We start from the raw sequence: 22143 nt of genomic DNA, 5'->3' as shown, positions 1-22143 counted from the left end.
GCCCCCTGCAATCTTGGGTCCAGTGGAAAGAATCCAAACTCAGAACTTACTTGCAAACACAGCCTTGTTTGTGACATGGCCATGTGTAGCCAATCCAACATCCTGTGGAGGCAGCTTTTCGCAGTCTATCAAATGCCAGAGTTAAACCTGATTTGAAAAACAAACCAGTCTAAAGAGATGTTGAAGGGAATAGGGAACGGAGTGAAAACCCCAGAGCAGCAGTGAGCTCACTTTAACCGGATGTTTAATCAGAGGCGGGTGCACTCTATCAGGGATGCTTCAGAAGGAATTCCAAAATGAGTGGGAGCTCAGAGATTAGAATCTAAGATTCCTCATGACTTTCCAATGTTACAGTCTGTGGCAGACAGAATAATGACCTCCAAAAATGTCCACAGCAGAAGCCCAGAACTTGTGAAGACACTACCTTACATGGTAAAAAGGACTTTGCAGTTAAGGATAAGGATATGCATCCTGGAGATGGGGACTCAGCTGGAGAAAGAAGCTCATTAGTTCCTCTGCAGGAAGTGATCCTAGTGTTTCTTGTCTCAGGATAAGGCCTTACTTCAGGAGAAGACAATATTAGAAAAATTAGCCAATTTCCAGGCCACAATTATATGTGAGATGTATTCTTATCTAGGTGTGCCCAAACTAACCACTTGATTTCTTTGGGGAGAAAAGAAGATTCTTCCCTGACTTTAATGAGAGAAAGACATGAAGACCAAAGAAATATCAGAGAGGTGCAACTCTGCTGTCCTTGAAGATGAGGGCCATGAATGAAGGCATGAGGGCATACTCCAGAAATGGGAAAAATGCAAGTAAGTGAATTTTTTTCCTAAAACCTCCAAAAAGAATGCCTGGACTCCAGTCCAGTGAGAACTGTGTTAGACTTTTGACCAATGGAACTGCAAGATAATTTGTGTTGTGTAAGCCACTGAGTTTGGGGTAATTTGGTACAGCAGTAATAAAAAAAATTTAATACATAGTCTATGATTGATTGCACAAATAAAAGCAAAATGGTTGATCAGAAAGTCCTGAATTCTAAGGTTATGCCCCTTTTGATCTCTAGCATTAAATGCATAATTCCAATGAAGTGGATCCCTACTCTAAGCTAACAAAGAAGCAAGATACCTGGAAGAACAATTCAAGTTTAGAAGGGACATTCTGACCCAGGAGATTTCAGGAATTAGTCCATTTAATTCCTAGAAGGTATTTTCTATTCTCCTTAAATTACAACTTTCAGAACCACCAGGTGAACCATTTTTCTCCTGTTTAGATTGGAGAGGTTTGAGTGACTCCTCTGATTTTCAGACGGTAAAGAATCCACCCACAATGCAGGAGACACAGATCCGATCTCTGGGTCAGAGATCCAGATTTCCCTGGAAAAGGGAATGGCTACCGACTTTAGTATTCTTGCCTGGAGAATTCCATGGACAAAGGAGCCTGGCAGGCTACAGTGGGCTACAGGCCATGGGGTCACACAAGTGAGCAACTTCCACTTTCTGATTTCACAGCTCACACAATCACACATGCCATTAGAACCAGACGTTGGAAGCATCATATCCAAGGGACTCAGCTGGAGAAAGAAGCTCATTAGTTCCTCTGCAGGAAGTGATCCTAGTGTTTCTTGTCTCAGGATAAGGCCTTACTTCAGGAGAAGACAATATTAGAAAAATTAGCCAATTTCCAGGCCATAATTATACGTGAGATGTATTCCTATCTCAACTCCCACCCAAGAAGCTTCAATCTGTCCATTTTGGAACCACAGCAAATAGTCCAATATGTTAAATTGAAAAAGGAATAACTTACTTACCCTGTGATTCATTCTAATTGAATACCATCGATTAGATGGTGCTCAGTCGCTTCAGTCATGTCTGACTCTTTGAGACCCCATGAACTGTAGCCCTCCAGGCTCCTCTGTCCATGGGATTCTCCAGGCAGGAATACTAGAGTGGGTTGCCATTCCCTCCTCCAGAGGATCTTCCCAACCCAGGGTTGAAAAACTGTGTCTCCTGTGTTTCCTGCATTGCAGGCGAATTCTTTACTACTGAGCCACTGTGGAAGCCCATGTCCTTATTCTATTTAATACCATTCATAGGCCCCACACATTGGGAAATGCTAGGCTACTTCATCAAACTCTGCAGCCTCTCCAAACTGAGACACAAATAAGATTCCTCTCTCCCCTCCTCGTCGTCCACATTTCCAACTTCTGTGTATGTTCACCCTCCCTGCTTCCAAGCAAAGTGACCTGGCATGTGGGATCCAGGTAAAAAATAACATCTTGACCCAGGTCCACTTGACAAATTTCCAAGTGCCCAAAATGTACAAGTGAAACGGACATCTTTGGTAGTTGGTAAATCTCTAAGTTGGTTCCTGGGGCCTTCGAGTGAGAACCATTACAATGCTGAAGACCAAATGGAAGTCCCTAAAACTGATCCTGCATCAGTCAACAGAGCCGATGTGTCTATGATAAAAGGGTGGTGGCCTCTGTCATATCTCATTTGATTCATCAGACTGAATGCCACAAGAATCAGACAGATTCTGAAGGATAACAATGGCCAATCTTGGTAAGGGACATGCACTCCAGAGGGTAAGAGATAAACCCTAGGAAAAGTCAGAGATCCATAGGGCTTCCCAGGTAGCTCAGTGGTAAAAAAAAATCTGCCTGCAACGCAGGAGACCCAGGTTCGATCCCTGGGTCAGGAAGATCCCCTGGAGAAGGAAATGTCAGCCCATTCCAATATTCTTGCCTGGAAAATTCCATGGGCAGAGGAGCCTGCTGGGCTACAGTCTATGGGGTTGCAAAGAGTCGGACATGACTGATCGACCGAGCACACAGACAAACACCAAATCAACGAAGATTGTAAGGGTCCAGTGACCAAAGGCACACCAGAACATCCCATCCAAATTAAAGGATAGATTACTGCAGCTCACATTCCTTGCAAATAAAAAGTAAATGCTCTGTCAGTTTACCCCCATCCCAGGGTTCTAGTATGGCTGAGTGACTAACACTTTCACTTTCAGGATTCTAGAGGCAGTTAGTCCACGTTTCAGAATATTACTCCAATCCATTTGCTGAGCAACAAGAAAGTCTTCCAACTCTGAGAGGGGTGCAGATCAGGAAAGGGCTCTGCAGTAAGTTCAGGATTCATGACCTGGTAGACAGAGCTTCTTAGAGACAGATGAGGTGGGGAGAGACTATGCAGAGTTTAAGCAGTAAGGAATTACACAGCACTTGAAAACCACCACTACCAGCAAAAATGACAACTCATGGGGTTCTCCTGGGCCCTGGTAGTACAGAGTGCTTGCCTACAGAATAGCAAATGATCATGCAGTCAGAGCTACCCATCATAAATGGGTTTTGTTAGGCCTAGTCATAAGGTCAGGGGCAATACACTGTAAGACGGACGAATCTCATGCAAGGTTGACAGAAGAAGAGCCAGAGGGCCCAGGTACGCTGCATGGGTTGGTAGTCCAGAAGCTGTGTCATCCACCAGCACTGCACGAGTACCTTTCCCTCAGCTAACACTTGTAGTACCATAGGTGCCCTTATGACCAGCTGATAGAGAAGGACAGAGGTTGAGCTCAGTTCTCAGATCAGTATGTGAAAATAAACTTCAAAGAGACCACCAATGGACACTTCTTTGGTGGTGCAGTGGTTAAGACTATGCACTTCCAATGCAAGGAGCATGGGTTTGGTCTCTGGTCAGGGAACTAAGATCCCAAATACTGCACAGTGCAGCCAAAAAAAGAGAGAGAGAGAAAGAGAGGACCACTGCACTAGGACCCCATACAGGGATACCCTTGAAAGACAACAGGGAGGGAAAAATCTTCCCAATAGCCTGACCTTCAGGCAGTAAACCTGAAAACTGTATGGAAATTCTCTGTAAGGAAAAAGAAGTGGCTCAGTGGTAAAGAATCTGCCTGCCAATTTACAAGACGTGAGTTCAATTCCTGGCCTGGGAAGATTCCCTGAAGAAGGAAATGGCAACCCACTCCAATATTCTTGCCTAGAGAATCCCATGGACAGAGGAGCCTGGCGGGCTACAGTCCATGGGGTTGCAAAAAGACTTGGACACGATTTAGCAAGTAAACAACACCACAAGAATATGTATCAAATACTGGGCAGTGGAAATGGCTTGGCTAGTTTTTCAAGAGCCTGGAAGGAGAATAATTGGAATACTAGAGACGGAATTCTGGGAAAGAAGCATATAGATGAATCTACTGGAGGACACAGAGTATGATGATCTTTGTATCAGGTGACAGTGTCCACCAGGAAACACGGAAGAAGCTCTAAACAGGTAGAATGAATGATTCAGCCACATAATCAGCAGATTCTGTCATTGGCTGGGACAATGGCCTCATGGATGGAGTCACAGACATGGTAGCACAAAGATTATGCAAGGATCCAGTACCATGGGATCCTATTTCTCTAAGACATTAATCTAGCTACTATGACTGCCAAATGTCCAACATGCCCGCAACAGAGACCAGCGTTGAGTCCCTAGCATGACTTCATGTCCCAAGAAGAGTAGTCATCCACTTGGGAACAACTTGATTACATTGAATTCCCTCCACCTTGGAAAGGTAATGATTCAACTCAAAAGGAATTGATGCAGATTCTTGACATGAGTTTGCCTTTCCTGCCTGAGTTTGATTTTAGTTAGCACTACAGTCCAAGGGTTTACACACAAACTGGATTTCACATAATGCTGTATTATGTGAACATAACAAGGAACCCACTTTATAACACAGAAGGTGTGATGGTGGGAGTGTGACCGTGCAGGTCCCTCTTTTTATCACTCCCCACACCACCTAGGAAGCTTCCAGCTTGACAGAGCAATACAATGATCCTTTGAAAATACAGTCCAGACACCAACTTAGAGATGATATTCTGAAAAATCAGGATATCTTCTTCAGGATTCAGTATACATTCCAAAGCAATGAAAATTACATGATTGTTCCCCCAGTGAGTGGATGGCATAGGGTCGGGAACCAGATGTGGAACCCCTTAGCATCCTTCCCAGGGATCCATTTGAGGAGTTTGTGCTGGCTATTCTTATGAATCCATAGGTCCTAATTCCAAGACCAGGAACTCTTCTACCAGGAGACTTGAAAAGAGTCCCATTACAGTTTTAGCTACAGCTATCACCTATTCATCTAGGGTTCCTATGACAAAGAATCTAGCATGAAAATAAAGGAGGAGATAGAGCTGCTGTTATACAGAGGAGGCAGCCAGCTGATTTACCGACAGATCTCCTGTCACTAGAGCACTAACTTTGAAAACATGGATGAATGCAGCAGCCATGGCTGGATAAGGGCATGATGACCAGAGGGCCATTCCTTTTAGAGATGAGGATTTGATCCTTGCACCAGCTGAGTAACTCAGACCAAGAGAAATGATAAGCAAAGATAAGAATAATGGCTAGTAGATGACAGAGATGATGAGTGACACATGTGGCCGAAGACCAGCTTCAGTGGTGGGGACTATAGTTTGAACCACTAACTCTTCTCTTATGTCCCTCCTGGAAAGAAGACCGACCAGGACCCTGCAAGATCTGTTCACAAAGCTTACTATACGAAACAAGTAGATCTGTTCTGTGCGAGGGCTGGAGTGCCCTGGGCTATGTGCACTACTCACCCCAGCTCCCAGGGCTTCCCAGGTGGCGCTAGTGGTAAAGAATCTGCCTGCCAGTGCAGGAGATGCAAGGGACATGGGTTCAGTCCTTGGGTTGGGAAGATCCCCTGGCGGAGGGCATGGCAACCCACTCCAGTATTCTTGCCTGGAGAATCCCATGGACAGAGCAGACTGGCGGGCTACAGTCCATGGGGTTGCACAGAGTTGGACACGAGTGAGCACCACACAAAACCAAACTGTCCTTGGATGGAAAGAGCAGCCTTTTCCAAGATCATAATAGCGCCTCAGGGAAAGCCCAATCCAATGACTGGTTAAGGAGATGGAGGGGAGGGGCAGAAGGCGTCAACATGCGATATTTCTGCAGAGCCACCCCAGCTCCAGAAAGCTCCATAGCATTTGCTGAGGCCTCTGATGCAACTTCACACAGTTCAACTTCTTTTCCTACCAAATCTTGAGCTCCTTACTCTTTTTGGGTGCTACCCTTCAGAGCATCCCCCCAGTGTTCATTCTGCACTCAAAGCTCTGAGAATCTGTTTCCTGGGAAACCTGGCTTATGACAAATGCTTCTTTAAAAGACAGATCTGGGGACTTCCCTGGTGGTCCAGTGGTTAAGAATCCACCTGCCAATGCAGGGGATATGGGTTCCATCTCTGGTCCAGAAAGATTCCATCTGCCACGGGGCAGCTAGGCCAGCGCACCACAACTATTGAGCCAAGGTGCAACAACTGCAGAAGCCCACGCGCCCTAGAGCGCTTGCTCCACAAGAGAAGCCACTGCAATGAGAAGCCCACGTGCTGCAACTAGAGAAAGCTTGTGCAGCAACGAATACCCAGCGCGGTTACAAATAAACAAAAGATACATCTGTTTGTGTTACCACATGTACACACACACGCCTAAAGTCTTCTTCCTTCATGTTCCTCTGAAGACAAAGACCAAATGTCTTACTCTGGCCGATGAGATCCTGTTTGACCTGGCACCTGTCAATCAATTTCTGCAGACCCCTGCACACACGTCTCCCTTTCTCTCTCTCTGTTCCAGCCTTGCTGATCTTCCTTGCATTCCTTAGGTGTGAATGTGACTTCTCTTGCCCCAGAGTCTTTGCACATGCTGATTCGTCTACACAGAAAGGTCTTCTGTTCCTTTCAGCCTCCAGCCTCCACACCAGTGTCTTCTCCAAAGAGGCCCTTGATCTTCCCCAGACTCGATCAGATTGTTGTTGTGTGTGATCGTCACACTATGCACTCTTTCTTTTTAACACTTCAGAGTTCAAGTGATCTATATTTGCGTCATTAATTAATGTTTACTTGGCTCACCATGACAGCTAGAGCACCTACCCCAATGCCTAACTTGTAGCTGACAATAAATATTTGTTAAATTAAGATGCTAATTCCTCCTTCCACTAGATTCGAAGCCCTCCATTAAAAAGTCTTTTTCCCTGTAGTGTGTTTTTTGTGGATATTTTCCTTTTCCAGTGACTTATGAGGTAGTCACAGGATTTACGATACAGCAAATGCTCCCTACACAATACCTGCATTTATATCTTAGATTGTTACTATGTGTAAATTAGTTTTTGTTGTTTTTTGGTTTTTTTTTTTCCCCCCCTGGTAGACTGTGAGCTTCTTGAGAGAAGGAGTTCCCTCTTGTCTGAACTTCAAGCAAAGAGCTTGGCGAATGTTTATTGAATTAAATCCTCAGGAAGTGTGAATGTAAACATCTGGCTATTTTGAAATGTGGAGATGCTTCGGATTTTATTTCTTCCAGACAGTTTGTATCCCACAGACTCACACACTGCTAACATAGGGTGTGAGAGGTCAGAGACTGCTGATCAGTTCATTTTTACTCTTCCTGTTTCCATGCCTAGAAAGCCGGAGTCTGAAGGAAATGTGCCCCTGGGGTTCACCACTCTACAAATTAAAAGTTTCAGAAAGGTCTCAGGTCCTACGGACACTGTCATTTGCCCTGGATCAGAGCTGACAGACCCCAAATGCTTCCTGGGCTGAGCTGAATGGGTGGAGGAGTGTCCCTGGTGTGTTCGTCCCAGACACCAACCTGCAGGACATGGGTTCAATGTTGCTGGACATCCTGATTTTATAAAAGAATCCAAGCTTGGATTTGTACCAAACCTTCCCGGTCCTATAGCTGTCTTCAGTTAAGAAAGAAAGAAAGAAAAAGAAAATAATAATTTTTTTTTAAAAGGCATTGGGATATTCAAACAAATTATGCCCACTCAAGAGCCAAGTTCATGGGCTTTAGTTGGCTTTAAGTTGGAAGCTAGCAAAAGCTCTTCAAACTCACCAGAAAAACCATCAGGGCCCCAGGCATGTCTGTGCCTCAGTTTCCCCATCTCTCAAATGTTCCAATTCTCCTATCCCAGGTGTCCTTCTGAACCCTGCTGTTTACCTTGCAATTCTCTCATCCCCAAATCATTTTCAGTTACAATTTGAAGCCAGCAAGCAGAAAGATATTTTTGGCAGAATTTCAATTTCTTTGGAGGGCTAATTACAAAAGACTGGGGGCAAAACAGGCACCAGGCTCTTTCACCTCTCATTACATTTATTTCATTTTATTACTAATTCTTTGTTCATATAATTCTCACCTTGGGATTTGTGTGTCTGTCTAGTTGCCCCAAGCCAGGGAACCCGCCCGAACTCCAGAAGCCTTGATGGCTTCCCAGATGGTGCTAGTAGTAAAGAATCCACCTGCCAATGCAGGAGAGGCAAGAGACAAGAGACGTGAGTTCGATCCCTGGGTCAGGAAGATTCCCTGGAGGAGGACATGCAACACACTCCAGTATTTTTGCCTGGAGAATCCCATGGGCAGAGGAGCCTCGTGGGCTCAGCACAGTCCATGGGGTCACAAAGAGTTGGACATGACTGAAGCGACTTCGCATGCATGCGAGGTGACAGTCATTACCTTCAGAACAGATTCCTGAGTAGAGTGTTTCTCTAAGAGCATCCTGTCCAAGGTTGAGGCTGCAGAAGGAGAGTTCGGGGAGGTGCTCCTGCAAGCACAGAAATCCCTGATTCCATGTGGGACCCAAAAACACTGTAATGGGGGGTTGGCCATTAAAAGCCCCACAAGAAAAGCTAGGGGAATATACGACTGTTGCCAGAGTGGTCTTACATCTGCTCTGGGTTGGAAGCTGTGGTTTTCATGTGGAAGTGTCCAGCTCCTTCCACAGATCTTAACACTCCTCCTCCCACCCAGCACACAGCCCCAGCCACCTCCATTTGGTAGCCAGCAAAGCCCAGCCCCAGGTTACAGACCTCCATCCCCAGCTACTTTACACAGATTCAAGAAACAGGTCCCAAAAGAAGCCAAGGTGGAAAGCTACAGGAAATGTGCACACATTCACCATGAAATACCCACCCAAAGGACAAACTCGGTAATCCCACCAATGATGTTCCAAACCCGTGATGGCTAGCAGCCGACAAATACCCGCAGACCTCAATCCATTTTTATTGTATTCAGGCTGCAGTGTTGTATTTCCTGCCTCCCCTTAGCACCACACATACAGTGTACTTGAAAACAAAAATCTATAATATTGATCCCGCAATGTCACCACAATTATTCTTTTGAAACAGCCATTGAAAACAAATTACATCTGCACTGCCTTTTCATCCGCCCGCTGTGAGTGAGCAATGCTCACCGTGGCCTCCAGCACCCTGGCGTTAGCACTGTGTCACCACCGACAGGACAGCCCAGGGAAAAGCAGGTGGGGGAGGGGGTGGCCAGGAGGCGAGCAGGATCAAAGGGCTGTTTTAGGAGGGCATGGGGGTCTGCCTGGCTGGCGTCTGCCTCTGGGAGGGGCTTGGACCCAGCGTGGCTGTGACCTAGGTGAACCTAAGGAATTCTAGGCTACAGACGGGGTTGCTGTTGCAACACGGGGACTCCTCCCAGCTCAGTAAACCAAATGCTGTGTTGGTCTGATGAAACTGACAAAGATTTAGCCACAGCTTCATTTTCGGATACTCAGTTTAAAATCTAATGACAAGTATTATTTGAAGTAACGTGGTCTTCACCTGATGGTGCATAATTCTATAGACCGATTGAAGCATCTCTAATATAGCAGTGGTGTTTTAAAGCCAGAGACATGAGCAGAGTCCCAGCTCTCTCTCTACAGCCCAAATTCCTACAGAGAGCAAGGTGACCTTCCGGAAGAAGGCTAGATGTCCTCTTTCCCAGTTACCTGCATTCCAGACCATCCAGAGGGAGCAGAGATCTCAAGGTCACTCACCATCCCATCACAGACCTCAGCTCTGATATGTACATGGGGTCCTGGCCCCCAGCAAGATCATGAGCCCCTCCATAATGCACCAATCAGCTGCCTTTAGGAGCATCCGATGTTGGGGGCCTGCCTGTTTGTTTCTGATTGTCATACTTGGAAAAATTCTCCCTGCACAGTAATTAAATTCCATGCCACCGAGCGGTGGACAAAGGGAAATTCTTTTGTTAAGGTTTGACCACACAAGTCACAGTGGTGGCTCTTGCAGGCGGGAAGTGATAACTTTGGAGCATTAAAAAAAAAACCAATAGCCTTGTTGACATGGACATGGGAGCCTAACCCCTGAAGCCTCCTGGTATGACGCATTGATTTTCCTGTCCATGTACAGTTCTAAAGCCATCCATTCTGCATGGTCAGGACTCGAAGGGCCAGAGAGAGGAAAAAAATCTGTTCTCTCTGCTGTACCTCCAGGCAAAGTTGAGGAATAAATTCTACGTTTTTGAGAGATGATTTGTTCAAGCCATGTTTAACAGAATATGATTGCATGAAAAGGGGGGGAAATATTTTGTTTCCCTGAGTCCCAGAACCCACATCCACTGACCCTCATGCAAAATCTTGGCATCACAGACATGGCTGAGAAGGGAGTGGAAAGCAGGGCGGGGGTGGAGGACCTCAAGAATTGGGGAGCTTATTTATTATTCTCCAAATAATATCGCCGAGCTGGCCGAAAATTGCTCAAATAATCCTGTCAGTCTACCTGTCACTCCTCAGATCCCTCTGCCACGGTTATTTTGCAGAGGCCACTGTTTCTTCTCGTTGGAGGGCGCCTCGTGAAATTGCTATGCTCCTGCCCGCTTTCTGATCCTCTTTTCTGCAGGTGAAAGAGGTCAAGCTGACTCTCTTTGGGGTCTGCCTGAGAGTCCTTCTCGGGTGGACACCTCACCCTGGCCCTGAGCCACTGTCCCTGACTGTCGGGGGGCTGCTGACAGCCCTGCAGCACAGGGCTCCCCTGCCAGCCTCCCAGTACCTCCTCCTATGCTCCCAGCACCCTGGGGTCTTCATTCAAAAATGCCACTAGGTCACCGAAATCCCTCCCCATTCTCGGCTGTGACAAGGAGCGACTCTGGGTGATGGAGAGGCCGGGCTTTGGGGAAATGTGCTGAGATACTGCCGGGGATTCCGTGTGCCGCTCGCCTCGCACGTTCAGTCCTTTTTGAGGATTTAGCTATTTTAGTTCCAAATAAAGAAAGCGTCGGTGCCGGTCAGGGGGTAGAGCTCGTCGAAGTGGAAGACTAGTGTTGGAGCTGCAAATTTGCAGGGCCGTTCTGCAAAGTATTACATACATCATTTCCTGGTGCCGAGGAATATTGAGCTATTTCAGGGAAGCCGAAAAGGAAAGACCAAAATCATGCAATTTTCCTGACCTAGACAGAACTATGGATGGAATACAGAAATAGAAAATGCTAAAGTGAGTGTTCTTACAAGGCTTGGCTACATAAACATAGAATCCACACATCCCAAGCGTATACAGTGTGAACTCAATAGTAGCACGCATGCACACCAGTGAAAGTCATAAACTCAGTCCCGCAAACCTTCCTACCAGATGACTCCGTCTTGCCAGACCTATAGAAGGATTCCTAAATTAGGTTGATGTGAATGTGTTTGTATATTTATTATTAAAATACTTACTGTTCTGCCTTTTGAAGTAGATGGACAAATGATTTAGGAGTGGAAATAGACTAGAAACAAAATTAATGCAAATAATGTGTTGATTTTTTTTTTAGCTTGATTAGCCAAGCCAATGGAAAATTCTAGAAAACGTATACAATTATTTTAACTGTCACAGGCTGGCAATTGTAATTGACATGATTTGTACGAGATGCAGTGTAATAACTGAATATATTAAAAAAAAATCTCATGCCTTGATTACCAGGAGAACATTACTAGTGCCACAATATTATTAACAACACAATTATCGTGGAATCCCTAGGATACGCTCTTAGCACTTCAATGCATTAGTGAACCTTTGCTAACGAAGAAAAAATTAAAGTACAGCAAATTTCAAAGCACCAGTTGTACCCAATATCATTAAAAATTTATAAAACTTCCCCTGAACATGACAAGTGTTTGGTTTAAATGAAGATCAGCCACAAGGAGAAAGCAGAAATCTTGTTCCTCTTTGTCTCCTTCCCTACCCCTCTCTCTCTCTCTCTGCCTCTCTCTTTCTCCCAGACCTCCCCCAACCGGCACCACCTCAATCCAGCTGAAATATGTAACCATTACAGAGTGACAGCTTGACACACAATGACCCGTCAGAACATTCATCTCGCAATGTTTTATTTTAGTGAGGAGCCAAACTGCAGAAAAAATAAGCAAGTTGTTTCAAGGCTTGGAAGGAGATCAAACATTTCTGGCATCCCCACTTAACAGACCTTTGATTTACAATGGACTTGTCAGAGCCCGATTAGACAGTGTGTGCTTAAAAACCTACAGAGGCTCCTCGACGGCCCAGCCCACCGCCATGTCCCCTACGGAGAGCATCCCTTTGTTCCCAGAACCAGCAAGCTGGGCTGAAGCACAGAACTTTGCACCCTTGCAAAAGAGCCAGGCAACATGTCATAGGCAATCGGCTCCGATTAAATCCCTTTTGCCAAGGTGAAAAGAGAGAGAGAGAAGCAGGGAATGGAGAGAGAGGGGGCAAGCTGAGCTCCTTCCACCCATCTTTTTACCTCTCTCTTCCAAGTCAAAAGTTATCATCTTTCCTCCAGAAAAAAAAAAAAGATACCCAGAGATTGCTACCACCAGTGAGTTTTCTCAACCTTATTCAAATAGAAATGCTCAGCTTAAAAAAAAAAAAATGAGTTGGACCCAAAGTGCAGGTGTTTAAAATATGTTCGCGGTATTACGATTTTTGCTAGTAATTACAACTATGAAAATGGCTGGAAATATATTGTTTCAATTTGTATGGAGAACAATTGCAGAGAGAGAGAGTGCAGCGTGATCTGTGCCTGGCATTGGAATGTGTAATTCCTTAACCCTATATGGTGGCACAGGGCTCACTGGAGCAAATTATAAATACATGTGTTGGGAGAGCTTGAGTAGTAAATTCAGATTCTGTGCATCCGTAACAATGCAATCTGACACGTGTGATTTATGGAATATTAAGTTAATACAGTATTATGAAATTAGCTTAATGTACTAAAGCTGTAATTTTGAAGTGAAAAACAATGCGACCAGACGTAAACAATATCAACATTAGCATTTTGTTAAAGCTGAAACCAATTCACCCAAAATATGTCTGGAGAGTCATCAATTTACCTCGCCTGGATGGGCCCAAGTCTCAGGAAAGTTTCAGACCCCAGGCCAAGATGCTAGCTGTCTCTGTCGACTCAAGGCAGGCCAAGCTGCTAGCTGTCCTGTCGACCCAAAGCAGGATGTACCCGCCCCAGGCACCAACCAGGGAACCACACCACCCCCATCCTTTCGGGGAGTCACCAGAAGTTATCCTGAGCTCTTTCAACCAGAGGAACCACAGGCCAAAGTCAAAGGGTCTTTCATGCTTCACCCTGCAATAAATAGAATATTTTAAAAAATAAAATATTGAAATGAAATAAAATCTAGAGAGAGATGGCTGGAGAGCCAGATACAGTCCTGAAAACTCAGAGCCTGGAAAGAATGAGACTCTGAGGCCGAGGAAATCTTATTGGTTCAAAAGAGCAAATCTAGCTGCATGGTCCTTTGGCATCTCAGAGGGGCTGCCTACCAATGCAGGACCAGAAACCTTTGGGTTACAGGACGAGCCATTCCCAGGTCAGCTTGAGACCCAGAGGAGGTAGAGACTGAGTGAATGGCGGGCTCTCCCAGAGGCTTCCTGGCTGAGTGCATGGACTGAGGGCAGTCCCCCAAACCTCCCCTCTCAGCTTCCAGTGCTAAGGATCCACTGGACCCGAGCATCTGGGACGGAAGCTCAGTGACTGCAGATCAGACACAGGTCAGAAATGCCATGCTCTGAAACGAAGAGGAAAAGGAAGTCACTTAGAAAACATTAGCACGGCTCGCTTTGCTTTCAGTTGTGATAGCTGGAAACTGCATAAGCGTAATTGAACGTCCAGAACCAGGACGTGGCCCATTGGGCCATTTGGCTTCTCTGGCCCAAGCATGCCACCCATTGGTGAGCATCAGGCTGATAACCCAGACTCAAATTTCCCAGAACCTTGAGGAAATAGACTTAATGAACTGGGCATGCGTGCTCAGTCGCTTCAGTCACATCTGATTCTTTTCGACCCCATGGACTGTAGCCCACCAGGCTCCTCTGTCCATGGGATTCTCCAGGCAAGCATACTGGAGTGGGTTTCCATTTCCTTCTCCAGAAGATCTTCCCAACCCAGGGATCCAACCCCCACCTCCCCACCCCAGTCTCCTGCATTGCAGGCAGATTCTTTATGGCTGATAATGAACTGTAGATGGATTAATTGGGGCATAAAGGGACTGCCCATCACAGTTATACAGAGTCCCAAGATTCAGGATTAAATATGGATGTAAATTGGAGAAGGCAATGGCACCCTACTCCAGTACTCTTGCCTGGAAAATCCCATGGATGGAGGAGCCTGGTAGGCTGCAGTCCATGGGGTCGCTAAGAGTCGGACACGATTGAGCGACTTCACTTTCACTTTCCTGCACTGGAGAAGGAAATGGCAACCCTCTCCAGTGTTCTTGCCTGAAGAATCTCAGGGACGGGACAGCCTGGTGGGCTGCCGTCTATGGGGTCACAGAGTCGGACATGACTGAAGTGACTTAGCAGCAGCAGCAGCATGGATGTAAATATACCCCAGGGGCAGAGAGGAACCACCATACGAATTGGTTCCTGCCATTTTGATGAATATTTAACTTTAATTGATAAAGGACAGGGTTCCTAGGGACCATACCCAGATCCATGGACCATAGGAGGCTACTTCATATTAAAATCTCCCTGGACTGCCTTGGAAGGGACAGATACCAAATCCTGTGGTGCTCCATGCTTACAAACATTGAGATGAGAGTAGGTATGCATGTGTTCTTTTTTAATGACTCTTTCTTTTAAAGATTCCCTATACATGGCTTAATGTAATCATCAAGATTAATTTGTTTATCTAAGATGTCACAGCATCTTCAGATACCCATAGTAAACAATAAAAGAATTCTACTTAAAATAAATGAAAAGTATACGTCAAAGTTAGCAATGAAACAGTGGCCGACTCCACACTGGAGAAAATCAATTCGCGAATCTCGTGGAGAAGTTTTGAGCCTTCTCTGTCTAGCAAAGGCGTCTGACTGTTTTCTGTTGGTCTGTTGGCTTTTATTCTTAAGACGCCCTGCATTTATTACAGGAGCCAGAGAACCAAGAGCTGAAAGCCAATACTAATGTTTTAATTCCATCAAGTAAGTTTCAATTCTCATTCTGCCTTTTGCATTAGGAACCCAGACTCAGTCAATACCTCACAGCAGCAGTGCTATGGTCGGGCACAGGGGCTTCACCTAAGCTGACAAATGCTGAGGCTTCACAGCATGGGGATAAACAGGCTCAGAGGGGGAAACTGCTCCCCACTCTCCTCTTCTGCAAAGAGCAACTATGTTGTCAAGTCACAGCTTGTTTATAGAAAGATGACCACCATGCACATTGCTCCTCACACAAGTGCCTTTGGAAGGAGCTACTTTTTTTTTCTGCAAAATTATTAATATCCAGGAATAACCTAGCCACACACAAGGTAAAAAAACAGTTCTCTGTCCCAGTGTCAGAGCCAAGTCAGCTAGACATAAACGTTTACGGACTCCCCATCCTCAGACACACTCAACCCCTCCCTGGGGGTTGATCAGTGAGCTGTCACTCTAGGGCAGAGAGAGAGCTGTCTCTCTCTGCCCTCAGCAGAGAGGAATGACAATGGTCAGCAGCTTGCTTAATTCTGGAAGGTAAACCCGTTACAAATTTTTTAAATTTTAAATAAATATATGTCCGCTTCAAGCTCAAAGTGTTATTTTTGGTCACCTCCTTCAACCAAGAAATGTCCATTGTCTTAATCTTTTTTTTTTTTAATGCACTATGAATCAAAAGATTTTGACTGGAACCCAAAAGAGGTGAGTAGTAATGAACCCTAATATAAAGGGTTATGGTTAAAAGTGTTCTAATTTCAAACAGCTTCACCAAAGAAAACCATACACACAGTGAAAGCTATACACAATACACAGAAAGTATGTGTATGTGCATGTGTGCATAGAACAGATGGGCTTCCTAAGTTCCATCTCTCCTAATAACATTTTCAAAAGAAAATCAGAATACAGGCCTTGATCAGTAAAAGGCAGTGTTTAAGACCAGCCCTCAGCTTCCGCCTCGGTCACACAGCAGCAAGACAGCCCTCACTAATCCTTCTGGAAGAGTTCAACTCCAGAGCTGACAGCGTGGAGAAGAAAATTCTTTCTTAGATCCGTCCCTCAACTGTGGTAACATGAGGACACTGATCTTTCCGTCTTCTACAAACATCATGGCAACATCTGTGACTCAGACGGGAGAGGCGAGGGAAAGAAAAATACCCTAAAACAGGCTAAACGTCCCCAGACCTGACGGTCGGCCCTTTCCAGCCAGCAGGTGCCTGGACCCCATTCTCGCCCCACTTAGCAAATTATGTATAAACAAATTAACTTCCTGGGCCCCATTCCCTCTGAATTACTCCTTGGTCTTGGAGTGGTTTTCCATCAGGATGAATCTTTTCCGTTCCCTTATGCACCAGCAAACATACTGATACAATTTAAAGGTCATGTTCTTTTCAAACTGACAGAGCCCTCCAAAGTTTTGACGAGAGGCCCTCCAAGCCTCACACCCTACAGGCGGAAAGGAATTAAGTAAAACATCACTTGCTGCAAGCTCAATCATGTGAACTGATTAGAAAATGCATCCAGGGAGAGGGGAGCCTTGGCAAGGTGATGGCAGCTCCTCTTGGAAGGAGATGTCACGCTGCCCAGCAGAGCGCCCCTGACGCCGGGGTGGGGGGACCGTGGAGGGTCAATGAAGATATAATTACCTTCCCGCAAGAAGCCTCTTCTTTTCCAAATCCCAGATGAGTGCCACTTAATTAGCTTCACCTTTTTATTCACCGACATTCAAATTTTACCCGAAACCCCAAGACTGAATTAACAACGTCATCTCTTTAGGCTCCAAAGGACATTTACCTGGTAACTGAGGGTATGGATTCTGCATAAATGTGCATTGTGTGGAGACACTGATATGTTTATTTGCAGTTGTGTTTGTGTTATCAAGGGATAGGCAGTTCGTGATTTTTTTTCCCCCTTTGGATCTGTCTCCGGAACAAAAGGGGGACAATTAAAACAGCACTGCCGTGTTCTCTGCGTCAGTAGATATGCTCTGGGAGTCTGGTCAGGGCGCTGGTCATTCTTCTGGTATTATTATTGCTGTTGCTGTTGTTGTTCTTTGACTTTTTTGCTTTGATTACTTTGTTCAACCAAAGCCTGCTAAGTTTCACGGAGACCGAACAGTGCTTGGCAGTTGAGAGGTCTCTAATGCTCTCTGTCCTAAACTGTGTGCTCGTGATGACATCATCTGTCACAGAGAAGGGAACACTGGGTATTTCATAGCCACCCCCACCCTCGCAACCAGCCGCAGCCTCCCCATCAAGGCCCTTTCTCCTGGCCTCTCCCTTCTGCCCACCCATCCTGATTCATTTGAGACTTGCTCTCTTTGCCTCCATACTTCATTTTTAGTGGTGGGGGGGAGGTCCCACGTCTAAACACTCATCCACCAAGAACTGCAAGCATTTAGCTCAGCAAGAAGAAAGAAAAGGAACAGTTTTGTTGTGATCACACACACGTCCTCAAAGGCAGCCCTGAGCTTGTTAAATTTTTATTGGAATGCCTTTCTTTTGAAGCTTTCCTCCTCATTTAATTGACTGCTGAGCTTAAGTCCACAGCCTTGGTCGCCCCTGTCATGGAAGACTGGGGCTGTCATCCTGGAATTCAGTCATCAAATAGATTTTCCCTGTCATTCTTCTTTCCTCGACCTCACATCATGCATCTTTCCAAAATGAAGCATCCCCTTCCGTCTCTGCCACAGACAGAAGCTGCCCCAACCCTTGACTGTTTCCTGCATAGTCCACACTCCTCTTTTCAGGCCTGCCCCCTGCAACCCAGTCTCCTTCCCCGATATGACACCCTGTAGCTGGCATGTACTGTGGGTACATGTCTGCCCTGCGGGATGCAGAGAGGACTTCCCAGAGCAGATGGTCACTAAATTCAGATTCTGGATTAAGGCATCATGACTGCATTAGCGCAGTCATCGTGGGAAGCTTGTTCAGAAATTATAAAGAAAAGCACTCATGTTCTCCTGACTACTCTTTGTGTTCTTTAAACCTGGCATTCACCACATTTGCTACCATACCTTTGCATAGCCTTCGGGAAGAGAGGTTGGCAATTAAATGTGACTCAGATAGTCAATCAACATCTACTGATGAACTTTTATTGCTAAACACCCTGGCTATGCTATGCTAAGTCACTTCAGTCGTGTCCGACTCTGTGCGACCCCATAGACGGCAGCCCACCAGGCTCCTCCGTCCATGGGATTTTTCCAGGCAAGAGTACTGGAGTGGGGTGCCATCACCTTCTCTGAACACCCTGGCTATGGGCTGGCAATGCAAACAGAACAGATTGTCCGAACCTCAAGACACTCTCAGAATGATCAAGAGACAGTAACTGTCTGGTCCTTCATGAAGTACAAGAAACTAAGAAGGAGCACATGAAGACGGAGAGCAAAGGGGACAAAGATTCGAGACCCCGTGCTTTCATCTGGTCTCTTATTTATTCACTTACTCACTTATTTTTGGCTGTACTGGGTCTTTGTTGCTGCACACAGGCTTTCTCTAGTTGCAGCAAGTGGGGGCTACTCTCCAAGCGCATGGCATGGGCTTCTCATTGTAGTGGCTTCTCTTATTGCAGAGCATGGGCTTTAGAGCATAAGCTTCACAGGCTTAGTTGTTTCCTGACATGTGGAATCTTCCTGGACCGGGGATTGAACTCACGTCCCCTGCATTAACTCTTAACCGCTGGACCACCAGGGCAGTCCCTGGTCTCTTTTCTAACTGACCCGCGTCTGACTGCCACGCCAGTAACTTGCTCTTCAGAACACTGAGAAATCCACTAAGGCCAGCACAATCCTACCTACCTGGTCTTCCCATATGAAGCAGGAGCCACGGAGGGGGGTGCGGGGGATCCTTTCTTTAAAGATGTTCCACAGAGGGGGTTCTTTGTATATTTGTTAAATCGATCTTCCCCCATTTCTGGAGGGAGCTTCAGGCTCTGCACAGCTGCTCACAATGGCCAGAAGGGTGATGAACCCAAGACCTCGAAATATCTGGGGCTCTTTCCCTCATTTAAAACTTTTGTTCCTGGAAGAAGTTAGTTGAAAGACGTTTCATAAATGTCTGAAATACATCATTCAAAGGCAAGGCCTGCTCCCTCCTCTGGGCAGTTGAACTCTTCTGTTCTCTCTGTGGACATCAGGCCTGTGCTTCAGCCCATGGGTGACACAGGACTGGCTGCAACCCCCTCACTCCTGTGCTCAGAAAGGGGCTCACTGTCAGCGGGGATAGGAGACACGGGCCAACTTGCCTCAAAGGCACTTCGTGTATGTGTGTGTGCACACGCGCGTGTGTATTAGTCGCTCAGTCATGTCTGATTCTTTGTAACGCCATGGACTGTAGCCCTTCAGGCTCCTCTGTCCATGGAATTCTCCAGGCAAGAACACTGGAGTAGGTTGCCATTCCCTTCTCCAAGGGATCTTCCCAACCCAGGAATTGAACCCGGGTCTCCCACAATGCAGGCAAAAACTTTACCATCTGAGCCCCTAGGGAAGCCCAGACTGGAGGTCTTCTATGGTTTAAACCTTTTATTGCACTTTTACTTATTGTCAGTAACTGTCTTTGAAAATACTTTTTCACGGGACTTCTGTTTAGCTGTTTTCACATTAGACAAGCTGGCTGTGCTATGGCTGAGCTGCGGCTAAGCCTTTGAGGAAAATCTTTCTCAGCTGGCCCTATAAGAAACAATGACACGAACACCAGATCATTCTATTTCAACTAGTCTGCATGTCTGACAATGGCAGCCCCTTCTGCGAATGCCTGATGTGTACACGACCCATTTCAGCCAAGAGGAAAGAACTCATGGGGTTTGACCTGACCTTGAAAGTGGCTTCACTGAGTGGGCTACACTGGGGAGGCACCTGGGGAAGACTCTTGGCCCTGGATTGGACACCTGGTGCAGCATGGTGCTGGGGGCTGTTCATTTCACCCCGAGTCTGAGCACACTCCCCAACAAGGCAACGTGGGGGGCTCGGCGGGACTGGGCCATCAGAAACCCTTTGCCCTGGTGCCTCATGTTAAACCCTGCCCTATTCATCGAGGACGGAGCATCATGGAACTGGATATTTTCCTCTCCTCTGCAAAAGCAATAAAACCCACCAGCCTGGGCTGTGTATCCTGCCTGTGCTGCTAACAAGACACATTCTTTTTTGTTCATGGCAAGTAGTGTAAGTTTCTGTCTTATGTCACAATTTCTGACAAGTGCTTGAGCACAAAAACAGTATCTTGGCACCAAGAAAATGACCATCACTTAAAAAGATGAAACTCACAAGGACGCCAAAAGGGTAAGATTTCATGGGAGATATGCACTAGAAAGCCAGCCCCTCCCATGTCCCAAAAACCATCCCAACAAAGCATGTCAGAACTGGTCTGCTCTTATCAAATGACCCCCACCCAAGCCAACACCTCCACCCAGAGTCGATGTTTAATCATTCCACACACTTCACATGCTGAGGCCACAGCTAACTGATTGGCAAGGCCAGAACAGGTACAGCCTTGCTTCTTTTTCCACCTTTTATCTTTTTTTCAATTCCATTTTGCTTCTGGATCCCTAAGAAGACTGAATTCTCAGTTCAGGCTATCACTGGTATCAACTTGTAGTGCAAAAGCCTTGTGCATCTGAAGTGCCTTTAAGACAGCATTTTGAAAGGGAAGAAAAAAATACAATGGCTTTACATTCCGTTGCATGACCAACTTCCTTCTTAAAAATATACCATAGGTTAGTTTAAGCAAATATTAATATGACGTCTATGCGCATACATGTCTTGAAGAGGCCCAATGAGAAAAAATAATCGGAACTTGATGGCTTAATTATGTATTGGGGTCCTGCATTTTAGAGGGTGCCAGTAAGCACCAGCCTAAAATCTAGATATGACTATTTCACATAGTATGTATGTGAAAGTCGCTCAGTCTTGTCTGATTCTTTGCGACCCCATGGACTATACGATCCATGGAATTCTCCATGCCAGAATACTGGAGTGGGTAACCTTTCCCGTCTCCAGGGGATCTTCCCAACCCAAGGATTAAAACCAGGCCTCCTGCATTGCAGGCAGATTCTTTGCCAGCTGAGCCAGTCACCATAGTCTCCACAAAAATACAAAGAAAAGCAAATACTGCACCTCAGGAAATGCAGAGCAAAAGCAGCATCTCCAACACATGACGCAGCAGCTCCTGGAATTGGGGCCCGTGAGCATTACAGTCACTGGGTCCCCCTTCATCATCCTTCGCCCCTGATGGAGCTCCCTGGTGGAGCTCAGCCTCTGAGCCTACAAAGTGAACACTAATTTGAAAGTCAAAGTCCTTTTTGCAAAAGAACTGACATTCTGAGATAAAGTTCAGACTTAATATACTGAGTCTTGGCGATACTGTATGTTGACAGGATAAGCTGTCTTTAATATTTCTGCTTTAAAAATTACCAACAACTGTTCAAGTTCAGATCGGAACATGTTTTGCTCTGCCTGAATGGTACCCAAGTTAGATAAAGTTCAAGTCTCCTCTTCAGAGACTCATGACTTGCAGGCAGTGTCGTGGAGAGGCGGGGCTGTGTCACTCAGCCCTGCCGGCTAATCGGGAGATCTGGGTCCCGCCCAGCCCACCCTACTCACTCCATGGTGACAGACAACTCTGGACAAGGGGCCCTCTCCACAGGCAACACACGAGGTACACCAGAATCTCCAGGGCTCTCATACCCAGAGCCAGATGGAAACAGAAGGAAACAGGCTGGCATACTCTCTGTCCCCATCTGAAGTCCCACATCCCCAGGGAACTATATCCCTGCATTCCTGCTCCCATTCCAGGCTCTGACCAGTTTACACACACCCATCTGGACTAAGAAGGACAGCTTGACCTCCCGGCTGGAAAGCCATGGACCTCTCCCACTCTGTTCC

The 22143-nt window shown here is 46.0% G+C and overlaps 1 long non-coding RNA gene across 1 annotated transcript in view; it reads right to left on the bottom strand.

The window, feature by feature from the left end:
* Positions 1-21818, bottom strand: part of LOC113876613 — a 155456-nt gene extending 133638 nt beyond the window's left edge. Inside the window, exon 1 of the long non-coding RNA XR_003506539.1 lies at positions 21376-21818. This is a non-coding gene — a long non-coding RNA (uncharacterized LOC113876613). The remainder of the gene's footprint in view (positions 1-21375) is intronic.
* Positions 21819-22143: the final 325 nt, after the last annotated feature.

The sequence above is a fragment of the Bos indicus x Bos taurus genome, chromosome 18, assembly GCF_003369695.1.
Source record: "Bos indicus x Bos taurus breed Angus x Brahman F1 hybrid chromosome 18, Bos_hybrid_MaternalHap_v2.0, whole genome shotgun sequence".
In the NCBI taxonomy this organism is placed as follows: Eukaryota; Metazoa; Chordata; class Mammalia; order Artiodactyla; family Bovidae; genus Bos; species Bos indicus x Bos taurus.
The sequence above is the reverse complement of the archived record's forward strand: the minus strand, read 5'-3'. Positions and strand labels throughout refer to the sequence as shown.